This window comes from Schistocerca americana, chromosome 8 (genome assembly GCF_021461395.2).
Source record: "Schistocerca americana isolate TAMUIC-IGC-003095 chromosome 8, iqSchAmer2.1, whole genome shotgun sequence".
In the NCBI taxonomy this organism is placed as follows: domain Eukaryota; kingdom Metazoa; phylum Arthropoda; class Insecta; order Orthoptera; family Acrididae; genus Schistocerca; species Schistocerca americana.
Genome location: NC_060126.1, coordinates 399,276,970 through 399,291,197, shown reverse-complemented (window position 1 = coordinate 399,291,197; position 14,228 = coordinate 399,276,970).

Here is a 14,228-nt window from a genome sequence, read left to right as displayed (position 1 = left end):
TGTATTTGTACTGCTTCGCATAAATAACGCACGCGCGCGCGCGCGCGCGCACACGCACACGCACACGCACACGCACACGCACACGCACACGCACACGCACACGCACACGCACACGCACACGCACACGCACACGCACACGCACACGCACACGCACACGCACACGCACACGCACACGCACACGCACACGCACACGCACACGCACACGCACACGCACACGCACACACACACACACACACACACACACACACACAGAGAGAGAGAGAGAGAGAGAGAGAGAGAGAGAGAGAGAGAGAGAGAGAGACTTCATATGAGAGTTAGCAGTAGTATGCATCTATCAGATGAGGGGTATGTTATACAATAATTTTGATGTCTTGGTATGTACTATCAACTAAACAGATTATATAAATTATTAAAGCTTACTTCATTTTACAAATTTGTTTCCTGCATGTCCTTTCTCTTTTCCGTAGTATCATTAGCACAATGGGACCTCTTATTCAACAAGTCGTCAGAATGCATCTCACTTTTCGACACACTTCAAATGTTTTGTTCTGCTCTGAAAAAACACGGTCTCTACCAGCTATAGTCCAGACAGAACACTACTTCAGAAAGCTCATAGGGTTACAAATGAGCAATGCACTGTTTAAAGTTCTATCTTGATATGTAATTAGTTTGTAGATGAGATGCCGGCCGGTGTGACCGAGCAGTTGTAGGCACTTCAGTCTGGAACCGTGCGACCGCTACGGTTGCAGGTTCGAATCCTGCCTGGATGTGTGTGATGTCTTTAGATTAGTTAGGTTTAAGTAGTTCTAAGTTTTAGGGGACTGATGACCTCAGATGTTAAGTCCCATAGTGCTCAGAGCCATTTGAACCATTTTTTGTAGATGAGATGCTAATACCTCCCACTTACAAGCCATCACCAGGAAAATCATACATTTGAAATTATAATAACTATTTTGTCATCAGAAAAGATTTGAGTGTAAAAAGTTTAGTTCTTCAAATATTCTTCAAAGGTGGTACTTCATATCAGATAAGTAACAGTGTATAACTTTCAATGTTTGTAAGTTTTATACCTTATTGAATATGGTCTTGTCATATGATCTTCATCTCATAGTGAACTTATCTAAGTGATGCTCTCATAAAGTATAGATCAATAATTATAACGGTATTTCTCCTCAAGTGTAATAAAAGTTGTATCTAAGTTTAGAGTGTTTCATATTTCCTTCATTTGTTCACACTGGAATTAGCAAGGGTGGGGGAGAGCTAAAGAGGGAAAAACTTCCAGAGAATCTTTCATACATATGAGTGTGTTAATTTTCATTTGCAGATCAATGTATTTTATTTTAAAGTGGATATTTTTCATTTCGTATAGTAAGTTTGACAATTAGTAAAATGAGTATTTGTTAGCCTTATGATAATGCAGGGTGTACCACTCAAACCTCCCTGATTTCAAGGACCCAGGAGAGAAAAACCACAGTAGATGCGACAATGAAAAATGCACCACATTGTAGAGCATTTCAAAAAAATTTATATTCCTGTGTCAGAAGTGCCAAGTATCATTATCAGAGTGCAGCATGGTCACATAACATGAAAACAGTGACTCCACAGCAGCGCGTGCAAGCAGTAGTGTGGTTTGCAGAAAAAATCGTCAATTACTGTGCAAAGAAATTATTGTCGTGTGTATGAATGTGATCCACGTGATGTAAAAACAATTAAGGAATGGTATAGGAAGTTTCTGGCAACAGGGATGTTCTGAAACATTCTAGTGGTGCACATTACGGAGTTTCAGAAGAGACAGGGGAGGACATCAGACAAATGTTTCTCAGAAATCCATGTAGGTCAATTTGTCAAGCATCCAGACAACTTGATGTACCACGATCAACATTGCATCGTGTAGTTCACCAGCATCCTCGTTTGTGTGCTTACAAAGTACAAATTCTGCCACATCTGACACCAAACAACAAACCATGCCGACAACAATTTGCTGCAGATACCCTGCAGAGTATTGATATGGATGCCAGCTTCCTGGAAAGATGTTTATTCTCAGATGAGGCGACGTTTCATCTATCAGGATGGGTTAATAGGCATAATGTTCGGATTTAGGGTTCACAAAATCCACACGTTGTCATTGAACATGTTTGTGATAGCCCTAAACTAAACGTTTGGTACGGGATAATGCACAACAGGATTGTTGGACCGTTCTTCTTTGTGGAACAAACAGTGAATGCGTCAGTGTGTCTGGACATATTGGATCAGTTTGTGTAGCCTCAGATACAAGGCTTGCAACCCAACATCATCTTTCAACAAAATGGAGCTCCACCACATTGGTCAACGACTGTTTGCAAGTTCCTGGATACAAAATTTCCCAATTGTTGGATTGGATGCAGAGGACCTATTGCCTAGCCACCATGTTCACCCAACAATACACTGCTTGATTTCTTCACGTGAGGATTCGGGAAGGACCACGTGTATGTTACCAAAGTGGATGATATTCGTACATTGTGACATTTTATCACTAATGCAATTGCAACAATAATAGAGGAAATTTTACAAAGAACTTTGCAAGAAATTGAATATAGACTCAATATTCTTCGTGCTACAAATGGTTCACATGTAGAGGTGTATTGATGATAAATAAATAAGTTCTTTGAGATGCTCTACAATGTGGTGCATTTTTCATAATGTAGGAACAATCAGGAAGGACAGATATAATGAAGTTGGCCCCTTCAGAAATTGTCGAAGTTTATGTACCATTATGTATATAAAGAAAAGTCATATATATGTTTGTTCTTACTGTGTAGAGCCTAATTTTACAATTCTTCTCAATTTAGCACAAATACATCCTCATACAAATTCTAATCCAATAAGATAGCAATGTATTTTCACATTGTATCATTGGTATAGTAGTTTCAAACTGTATAATGTTTGTAGCATTAGTAATAACTGTAATGACTGTCAAGATTTCATATGAGCATAGCAATCTCATTATTCAGTTCATGCCTAACTTGTGTAGGTGTATGATCATATGTGTCAAAATGTGATTGATCTATGTTGTACAACTTCATCAGCAGGATAGTTTTCTATATAGGAATTCTTAAGAGTCACTTTTTACTTGTTTCACTCAACTGGATATATGGGACAACTGTACTGTTATTGAGATTTTGTTTTGGGTGGTTTACTGCTATCAGAAAGTCATATAAAAAAAAGTTGATTACAATATTTATAGTGTCTGTTCTTGAACATTGTCTGTTGTTTAATATTCAACAACTATGAAATGAACAATAGAATTTAAATATGGCTGCACTTCTCTTGAAGGTGCTCCACATGAAGGACATCCCAAAACTGCAAGCATGTATGAAAACATCAACAACGTATGCTATGTGTTATATGTTGTATGAAATAGTTGATGCATAGGTATATCACAGGAAAGAGTAAATAATTTAAGGAGTGTAACTAACAACTTACCAAATAGTGGAGATTTCGAAAGGTACCATACACAACAATGAGAACATTGCTAGTTTTCGGACAAATGTTTTTCCAGAGCTACACACACACACACACACACACACACACACACACACACACACACACACACACACACACACACACACACACACACACACACACACCCCTCTATATGGCCAGCCGGTCTACAGTATTATTTTGGACACAGCGATGGGGCAGTTACGAGACAGATTCATTAACATGGACTTCTTGTTATTTTTGAACTTTTCAATCCACACAATTTTGATCACCATAAACAGTTTTCACCTGAACTTGCATTACATTCACCGAATCAGTTTTCAGCTTTCCTGTTTAAGCTCATGGCTAGTGGTTACTGATATTGCAGGATAAATGTCATAAAAGTGTATGAAATCAAATGAACACCAAAACAGCATGCTATAAAATTGAAAACTCAAATTTTATTTTGTCCATTCCTAAGACCAATGCCTCAGTAGAGAGAACTTTTTCAGCCTTGAAAAGTACGAAGTGTGTGCACACACATTAAACCTTACAAATATGGTTCCATTGTCAATTGAAAAAGATCGGTTGCAACTCAGGTACTAACTAAGGTTTTACAACACAGTGATCAGAAAATTTGCCAAAAAGGAGGAGGAGGAACTAGCTTCACTATGTAAAAGAGAATTTTAAATTTACACATGACATTTTATTTTTTTCTAATTGCTTACCCTAATAATAAGTATGGTACATGCCACTGGTAGAAATATAAGCAACTTCCAACTTGAGAGCACATCAACATCATCAGTGCTGAATAGGTTTATGAAATTTGTCAGCCGTAGTGTGTACAGCTGGAAAAAAATTCAGCATTTTCATTTTTACAGCTGTCATTTGATCATTATTTCTTGTAAATTTAATCACTAGTTCTTATTTTAAATGAACAAATTGAAACAATGTCATAGGATGAAAATTTTGATACTGGGTTTCAGTAGATGATGCATCAGAGAATATGGTGAACGTTTTAGGATGCAATGAAACTTTAAATTACAACAACCAAGCTAGACAGCAAATATCCAAATAAGATGCTTTTCTGGTGGAAATTACAGCAGCATTGATTTCTAAACCTTTGTAGGGTGGTATGCTAGATTTCAGCCATTCTTGCTACTAGTGCCTTGACTGAATGCAATTTTAGTTTTCCAGTGGCTGCCATTCTACTTACACTCAATTACTTCGCCAGATTTTTTTCACTAACATATATTTCACGCTGGGAGCTTACAAGAAAGATTACATTCCTGCATAAGACTTACATAGATCAGCCTGTTCAAACTCTGCCCCATAGGGCACAAGCACCTGTCAGCTCATGCACAGATAACAAACACTACCATTCTGATGGCTCTATTGCTGTGCATTCCCACCTTGTTCTGTTGCATGTGTAAGCCTTCTATACACCCCTGCCTTTGGTTTCTTGCTCGAGGCATACAGTCACGTAATTTATGATTTGGCTGCACAAACATTAGCCTTTTGCCTACCTCTTGCTTCCGGGCACTCAGCTTGGATCCGAGCTCTTCAGGTGGAACACCCTGATGTAAATGAAATATTTTATGTTAGTCAGGCCTATAATCAATGTACATTTCTGAACATTTTTCATTAAATCTGCTGTACACCAATGCCCAAGTACATGTGACTGAGTAAACCTCAATACTCTTGGTTTGACTACACACTTGTGTATGTTACAAGAAACTGTATGACCTTAAAAGCTGAGAGGAGCGCTGCAATGCAGATACAAATGTAGACTTAATATGGAGTGCACGTTCAGGCCTGGACTTAGTTGCGGCACATGAGCTGTGATACATCAACCTGTCTGGTCCAGCCCAGTGTGTTGCACTGCACAGGCTCATGGGATGGGCCAGTGTGGCAGGCCAGCAAGCAGCCAAAAAGCCTGCCTGCATTGTGCTGCTGTGGGATAACACCCTGAAGCGCATGCATCTGCTGCTAACACTATCCTTAAACCTAATTTTTCAAGTGATTTAACACTTTCTGCTGAGTCTTCAGTCTTCCTTTGTGTAGGTTAGTCCTGAAAGATTACTATGGATCAATGGAATGGCGTTAATCTTGGGTGCATTTCAAACTAACTTCAGAATGGCTTGCAGAATATTTAAATCTCACTGACACTTTCAAAATAAATCCTTAGTGTCTAAAAGTTGCTATCATTTCAAAAATTTCCTATGGAAAATTAAGTAAAAAAATGATCTCCTACACGAGAATTTTTCCAAATCTACAAGTGACACATACTTCGACAGTTCAACACCAAGCAGTGAAAAAATATTCAAAGTGTGGAACTTTTGTATCTCTGCATTAACTGCACAAAGAAACCTAAGTCGAGGTTTAACAGCCATTGGAGTCATCTCTTATGTAAGTGACATAGAATCAGCCTCTCACATACAAAACTAAATCTCTCTACTATGGAGGGCACACCTAAAGTTTTACTGAACAGTTTCTTTATTACTTCACTGATATAAATCACCTGAAACTTCTCAAGCATGCTCCAATCAAACAACATTCGCAATGCTGAAACTGTTTCACTTTTTGCAAGCTAAAGGCATCTACGAGCTTGAGAAACAAATAATATAATTTTTCTATGTAGTTCATCATCCACAAATTGCAATATACCGGGTGATCAAAAAGTCTGTATACATTTGAAAACTGAATAAATCACGGAATAATGTAGATAGAGAGGTACAAGTTGACACACATGCTTGGAAAGAAATGGGGTTTTATTAGAAGAAAAAAAAAAAGACAGATGGCGCTTCATCTGATCAGAATAGCAATAATTAGCATAACAAAGTAAGACAAAGCAACGATGATGTTCTTTACAGGAAATGCTCAATACGTCCACCATCATTCCTCAACAATAGCTGTAGTCGAGGAATAATGCGGTGAACTGCACTGTAGAGCATGTCCGGAGTTATGGTGAGGCATTGGCGTCAGATGTTGTCTTTCAGCATCCCTAAAGATGTCAGTTGATCACGATACGCTTGCGACTTCAGGTAACCCCAAAGCCAATAATCACACGGACTGAGGTCTGGGGACCTGGGAGGCCACGCATGACGAAAGTGGCGGCTGAGCACACGATCGTCACCAAACCCCATTTCATTTCCAGCATGTGTGTCAATTTGTACCTCTCTATCTAAATTATTCCATGGTTTATTAAGTTTTCAAATTTATACTGGCTTTTTGATTACCCAGTATTTAATCTCAGTTTGAATTTGTAACTACATAATTTTGAGAACTCATCAAAACATGAAAAAAAATGAATAAAATAATTCTTATTGTCTCATTCCAATACTTCAATATCTGTGGTTTACATCACCATTAGCTGATAATAAGCACCATGTTTACACAGACGCAGATTTGAACCAGTGTTGTCCTGAATGCGAGTCCCGTGTGCTAACCACTGTCAGTCCAATAGAAGAATGACCATGCTGGAGGAAACGGAAATGACATTCGAGATGTATGTCATGCTGCACCAATATTAGTGATAAAATGCCCGTTCTGAGAAGTGAAGGGCAGGGGGAGGGCACATTTTTTAACTTTAAAATACTTATTATTTTTGTTGCAATCCACGTAAATGTGGACACCCACTATATACTGATAGTAACATTTATTAACATATTTCTCTTATACAGAGCTTCTTCCTGTCCTTCCTCCTACCACCACACATTGTGCATAACTAGAGGTGTACATGTCCCGCTTTTAACCCGCCCATGCTTGCCCGGTGGCCAGGCGGGCAGGCCGCCGCTCGTTGTCAACAGAACGGGCAGGCTGCTTCACTCCCAGCCAAGCCAAGCAGAACCCAACCCGGGCAGGCTGCGGGAAACTTGCTTGCCTGCCTGCCCATATTACTGCTGAGCTGCGCTACGCAGCCGTTTAGTCTGCGCGCGTCATTGTCGTATTATGAACGTTAATCAAAAGTTTTTATTTTACCTGAGCACCAAAAGACAAACCCCAACATTATATATATATGTATTAATTTCAGGTAAAAAAAATATTGGTTTTATTTGTATATTCTTCCTTTACACGTATATTTCGGGCTGCTTATCTATATAAATAAAAATTAATTGCCAAATGTGTTGATAAGCGTAAAACTCGAGAACGCCTGGACCAGTTCGGCTAAATTTTTTTTGCTGTGTTCGTAATTCTCAGGACAAGGTTTTTATGAAATAAAATTTTTCGAAAATCGACCGAAAAATTGGAAAATTTGACAAAAACTGAAAGTGCGTTTTCATTGTGTCCGTGTGTTTGTATTGCATACAATCTTGATGAAATTTTGCACACTATACCTTGAAACCAAGAGGAAGGTCACAGACTACATTAAATTTCATATGGTGCATGGCAGAGGTTCCTTTACATAACGGAACTCGACAAATTGTACGTATTTATCCCGATCTTGATGAAATTTGGCACACTTGATATTCAAAGCAGGATGAAGGGCGTTGCCTGCTTAAAATTCTGAATGGTGCATGGCGGAGGGTACTTTACGTACACACTTCTACACCAACCTACAATTTTATTCCGATCTTGAAGAAATTTTGCACACTTGACCATCAAGAGGAACATCACTGTCTACATAATATTTCGGACAGTACATTGAAGAGAGTACCTTACAAAAGATTTTGACATCGTTTGCGGGTTACCATGAAAGTTCACTATGTACGCATGTTTCCATGGAGAAGGTTTTTGAATATTTACATGTGCATGTATATGTATGTATGTATATATATATATATATATGTTTATGTATTTTTATTTACATGTATATATATATATATATATATATATATATATATATATATATATATATATATATATATATATATATACATGCACATGTAAATATTCAAAAACCTTCTCCATGGAAACATGCGTACATAGTGAACTTTCATGGTAACCCGCAAACGATATCAAAATCTTTTGTAAGGTACTCTCTTCAAGATCATAGACATTTCGTTTAAAAGAAATATATATATATATATATATATATACATTTCTTTTAAACGAAATGTCTATGATCTTTTTGAAATTTGAGAGCTGTCTGACACATTCACAGTCATCGTGTTGGACAATTCGCGCACAGCAAATGTCGTTTAACAGTTGCAAACCATTTTTGGTTGAGTGAACGTGTTATATTGGCTGCAAAAAACCTTGATGTTAACGAAAGATGTTAACGAAATGAATTTTTCAGATTCAAAATATGACACCTGGCGAATTGCTGACATACAAGTCGGTTTATTCCGTTACTAACCAAGATGATGTAGTCAACTATCCTACGGAATTTTTAAATTCGCTGGATTTCCCCGGATTACCGCCTCCCAATCTGTAATTAAGTCGGATCAGCAATCATGTTGCGAAAGGTAAACCAGCCACGTCTTTGTAATGGCACCCGGCTTGCGGGGAAGAAGTTAAAGAACAACGTAATCGAAGCCACAATTTTAAAAGGAAAGTACAAAGGTGAGGACAGTTTGATTCCAATATCACTAAGATTCCGACCGACATGCCATTCGACTTTAAACGGTTATAATTTCCAGTGCAGCTTACATTTGCCATGTCGATAGATAAATCGCAGGGGCAGTTGTTATATGTTTGTGGCATCAATCTTGAAAATCATGTTTTTCGCATGGCTATTTGTATGTCGCATATTGCCCTGTCGGGACACCTTCAACTTCATTTGTTTACGCACCAGAAAACAAAACTATCAATGCTGCGTATCAAAAAGTATTACAATAAATGCTACCTAGCAATAAACTTTGACACTGATTCACTGATCACCACAAAAGTTGACAGATATATATGAGTTTTCATAGATAGGTGAAGAGGAGATGAACTGAGGTGGCGGAATCCAACAGAGAGAGGACGAGGAGAAGGATAGAGGGTGGGGGGGGGGGGGGGGGGAGATGGGCCAAGGGATGGGTTCAAAAATGGTTCAAATGGCCCTGAGCAATATGGGACTTAACTTCTGAGGTCATCAGTCCCCTAGAACTTAGAACTACTTAAACCTAACTAACCTAAGGACATCACACACATCCATGCCCGAGGCAGGATTCGAACCTGCAACCGTAGCGGTCGCGCGGTTCCAGACTGTAGCGCCTAGAACTGCTTGGCGACTTCGGCCGGCCAAGGGATGGGGAGTGGGGGGGGGGGGGGGGGGTGGAGGTGATCAAAGAGATAGTGGGAGAGGACTAAATGGATAGAGAGAAAGTACGGGAGGGAAGATGGACTACGAGAGTATGGAATAAATAAATGCCCAGGCAACGCAATGCAGTCTGTGCTGCACTTTTCAACACCGAAACGGATGGATATTTGTACTAAAGAAGTGAACCTCCACCCCCCCAAAAAGAAGATTGGTCACCTCCCCAGAAGAATAAATTATCTACGCCCCTATTAACCACTGTACTGCAATGAGAACCAAATTAAGATTTTGGAAGTCTAGATTCTTTAACTTTAGTATGTTTCAGCCAAGTATGACACCAATTATATAAATATTTAACTACGTTTCCAGGATGTATTTTACTGGTTCTGTGAATTCATTCGAAGTTGGAAAAATCATTCTAAATTGCCAAAATGCATTTTAACAAAATCGAAGGACTTGTTTCGTATCCAGTTCGTCTAAAAACTATAGTACTGGGAATACAATGGCGACCCTGAGCCATTTTTCGCGGCTCCTACGTTTGCGTCATGAGAGTCCACACTTGTAGTCTAGGTCTACATCATGAGGGACCATATTTCGGACCTTCATGATGCAGACTAAGACGACGAGTGTTTACTTGCGTGATGCAAATCTAAACGACGACTCTAGACCCTCATAACACAGACCTAAACGACGAGTCTGAATCCTCATGACGCAGATATAGACGCTGTGGAGAGTGGCTCAGAGTTTCCATTATATTCCTACTACAATACATTCGTGGAAAAAGACGCTCTTCATTTTAGGAGTATTTGTAGTATCTAGGTTTTCAGCATCTTGACTCTGCATGTGGGATTCCCCTTAATATAGAAATACAAGAATAAAATTACATTTTGCAATGTGTGTGGAACTCAACAAAATAAATTGTAATTTAAACTCATAATGTGTATTGCCTTACTCCACAAATGAATATTTTATTTTGCAGAACACTTTTCAACATAAAATCTTTACAAATTTTCCTTCAGTTCCCCTGAAAGTATTATTTAGGCCAAACCAGATACTCCCAAAAATATTTCGCTACTTTTGCAAACCCAAGTAACAGAAAATGGTTTACAAACAATAATTAATGTCACTTGGAAGGATTGAAATCAAAAATTTTAGTCTAAAATAAAAATGAACTGTATGCATTACAAAATTTCTATCTCAGAAATTGACGCCCAGAAAGCACAAGAAAGAAATCTGCACTCTTAATTAGTAAATTTGCGCTCAAACTCATAGTTTCCCGTTTAATGTTCTACTGTATTTTCAATGTGTCTGCTGATTAATGTTTGAATTAATTATGACGAGATCGTTAAGTCTGTCTGCATTAAAACGTGATCGTTTTTCGCTAATTAGGTTTCCAGCGCAACTAAAAATTCTCTCACTAGACGCACTAGTGGCTGGTATATTTAATATTTTTCTTGCCACACACGCAAGTCGAGGAAGTCGTTGGGAGTTATTTTTCCACCACTGTAGAATATCTCCCTCGTTCACACAGTGTTCTTGCAAGTATCTGCTGACTTCATCACGTAGGAGAGGAGGCTCTTCTGCCCAGTCCTCAAATTTCGCCATTTTGTACGGCCCTGGATTTGTTTCTTGGTTGCTGTGATTGGGCACTTGTACTGAAACTGTACAGGTTCCAATTAATATTTGCAGAATAATGTGAAGATCGTACTACACATAGTTGAAATTATAATAGGTTTTAGATGATGCTATCATTTATCGTCCTGTAAAGTCACCAGAAGATCAAAACTAACTGCAGGACGATTTAAATAAGGTATATATTTTTGGTGTGAAAATCAGCAGTTGGCAATAAATAATGACAAGAGCGAAGTTATCCCTGTGTGTACTAAACTAAGTCCGTTAAACTTCGTTTACAAGATCAACCAGTCAAATCTAAAGGCTGTAGATTCTACTTAATACCTCTGATTACAATTACGACCTACTTAAATAGGAATGGACACACAGAAAATGCTGTAGGCGTTTTAATGACAAAACACTCTTTTGGAGCATTGCTACGAAGTTGGAGAGCCTTACTATTGACGGAAGAGGTCGAAAGAGTCTAAATAAGGGCAGCTGGTTTGGTATTATCGTAAAACAGGGGAAAGAGTGTCGTGGAAATTACACAAGAGTTGGGGTGGTAATCATTTCAACAATGGCGTTTTTTGACGTGGCGTGATCTATATATGAAATTTCGATCACCAACTTACACCTCCGAATTCGAAGAGATATTGTTGAGTCCCATATACATTGGAAGAAATGATCATCAGAATAAAATACAAAAAAGCAGCGCTCAGACGGAGAGCTGTAGGTGTTCTATCCCGCGCGAAATTCGAGAAAAGGAGACAAATAAGTTGAAAGTGGTTCGATGAACCCTCAACTAAGCACTTGCGTGTGTCTTGCAGAGTAACCATGTACATGTAGATGAAGAATATATGCATTATCTTAGGAGCTTACCTTCAGCACACATCTGTCGTGCTGCTTGGTAAACTTCAATTTTTTCATCCTCGGTTAACTTTCTTAATGTGCGGTAGTTAGCCACCATAAACGTTGCAATTTTATGCAACATACTAACGCACATTTTCTGTTCTAGGAAGGCACCAGCGGCTTGTTTCAAAGGTTTCATGTCCTGAAAATACATTTTCTCAACATACATTTTTCACAAGTGGTTCTATAATATTCAGATGGAATAAAATTACAAACCTCTTCATCGTTATCCCGTACGGTACAGTGAGTTTTTAAGGCGTAAAACCACGGTAGAACTAAATGTAGGGTTGGATCCTTGTCACTCTCTAGATCAACTGTGGCTTCTTTAAACGGCTTAAGAAATTCTATAAGCTGGCCAGTTATATGGTGGTCATAACCCAGCATCTTATCAGAGGCACCTTCATTATGTAAAACAGCCTTCACTGAATCAATCTGAGAATGGACTGATACAAGCATGTCAAAATAACTATTCCAACGAGTTGAAACCCACTGCTTTAAAGATGAGTTCAGTCTCACACAGAGACCTCTTCTCTTGAAGTACGAAACCGTAGCCCGCACTGTATTAAGAATGGCTAATATATTTGGAACATTTTCTTTCAAAAACTGTTCGCTCAGAACATGTTTCAAGACTGTGTTTATACTATGAGCCATGCATGGAAGACGCTGATATACTTCGAGAGCTTTGATAATGTTACTGCCCTGGTCTGTGACAAACGTAATTTTGGCAATGTCTTCACGAGAAACACCCACAGTTTCTAAGCCATCTTCCAACTCTTTTCGAATATTCGAGCCAGTTTTTGGGCAGTCAGGAAACGCAGAGCACATTAGTACATATTTATTCAAACGCGTCTGAATTTATGTAATGCATTGTCACGGACATGTAATGCACCCCTTTTTAATTGTCTGTCCATAGATCAATCGTACTGGCACATATACCAGAACGAATCGCATGCACTATATCTGGGAGCATTTTGCTGCGCACTTTATCAGCTAAGGTTAGAACTTTCCTAGCTACTGTCACTCGGGAAGGCATAACATTTTTAATATCAACTGAGCCATATTTTTTACCTATGTCGATCAGTGTCTGCCCTAAATTAAGAAATCCTTCTCCCTCTATACTGCTAAATGGTCTCAGGTCCTTAGCACACATTTCGACGCACTTTTCGGCCACTAAATCTTTGTCCTCTTTCAAGATATTTACGGAGTGAGGGAACTGCTTGTCAAATTTGCACACATGTCGTAACATACTCGAGGTTCCCGAATAAGTACTTAAGAGCTTTTTACATAGTTTGCATTGAGACACACCTACCGATTTATTTGAAGCGGCCTCATAAACACACGAAAACGTTTCCCATGCGGCACTTGTGCTCTGTTTCGTTACCAGCATGTATTCGCCAGTTGTCAATTTTTTTTCAATCTCACTAAAGTTCGACCTATTCATTGTGCTGCCTCCACCGTTGCGATAAATGAACTGCAGGCTAACTACCTGGCTACTCTGGGTAAGTCACGGTAGCTTGACAGCGCAACCTGTTGTCAAGCGCAGCAAGCTGAGCGGGTCCCGTGAAGCTTGGCAGGCTTGCGGGAACCCAGGTAGCCCGGGCTTGCGGGAGCCCGTATCGCCCGCATTGCCCACTATGCCTCAGTACACGCGCACTCTTGTGTTTACATCGCGGCAGGCTGACCTGCATGAATGGTTGCAGAGGTGCTAGGGGCAAGCAGGCTGCAAGGGGAATTTGTACACCTCTGTGCATAACCACACTGGATGTTTTAATATGATAAAGGTATGGAAATTTGTTTCATTGGGTATCAGTCTCCGTATTCTACGTTGTTGTGTGGTATCAATAACCTCGATTTATCTTTTTTCTACATAAAATTCAGACAAATCATTATTGATTTACTATTTAAGTAAATATTCTGTAAATAACAATTATGCATGTTACCCTGTCATATCCCAAATTCAGCTATTATTAATGTTTTTTTTTTAATTTTTTTATTACAATTTAAAATTAAATTGTCTCAATTACTTATTTTATTTTATAAAATTAATTTTTATAATTTCAAATTA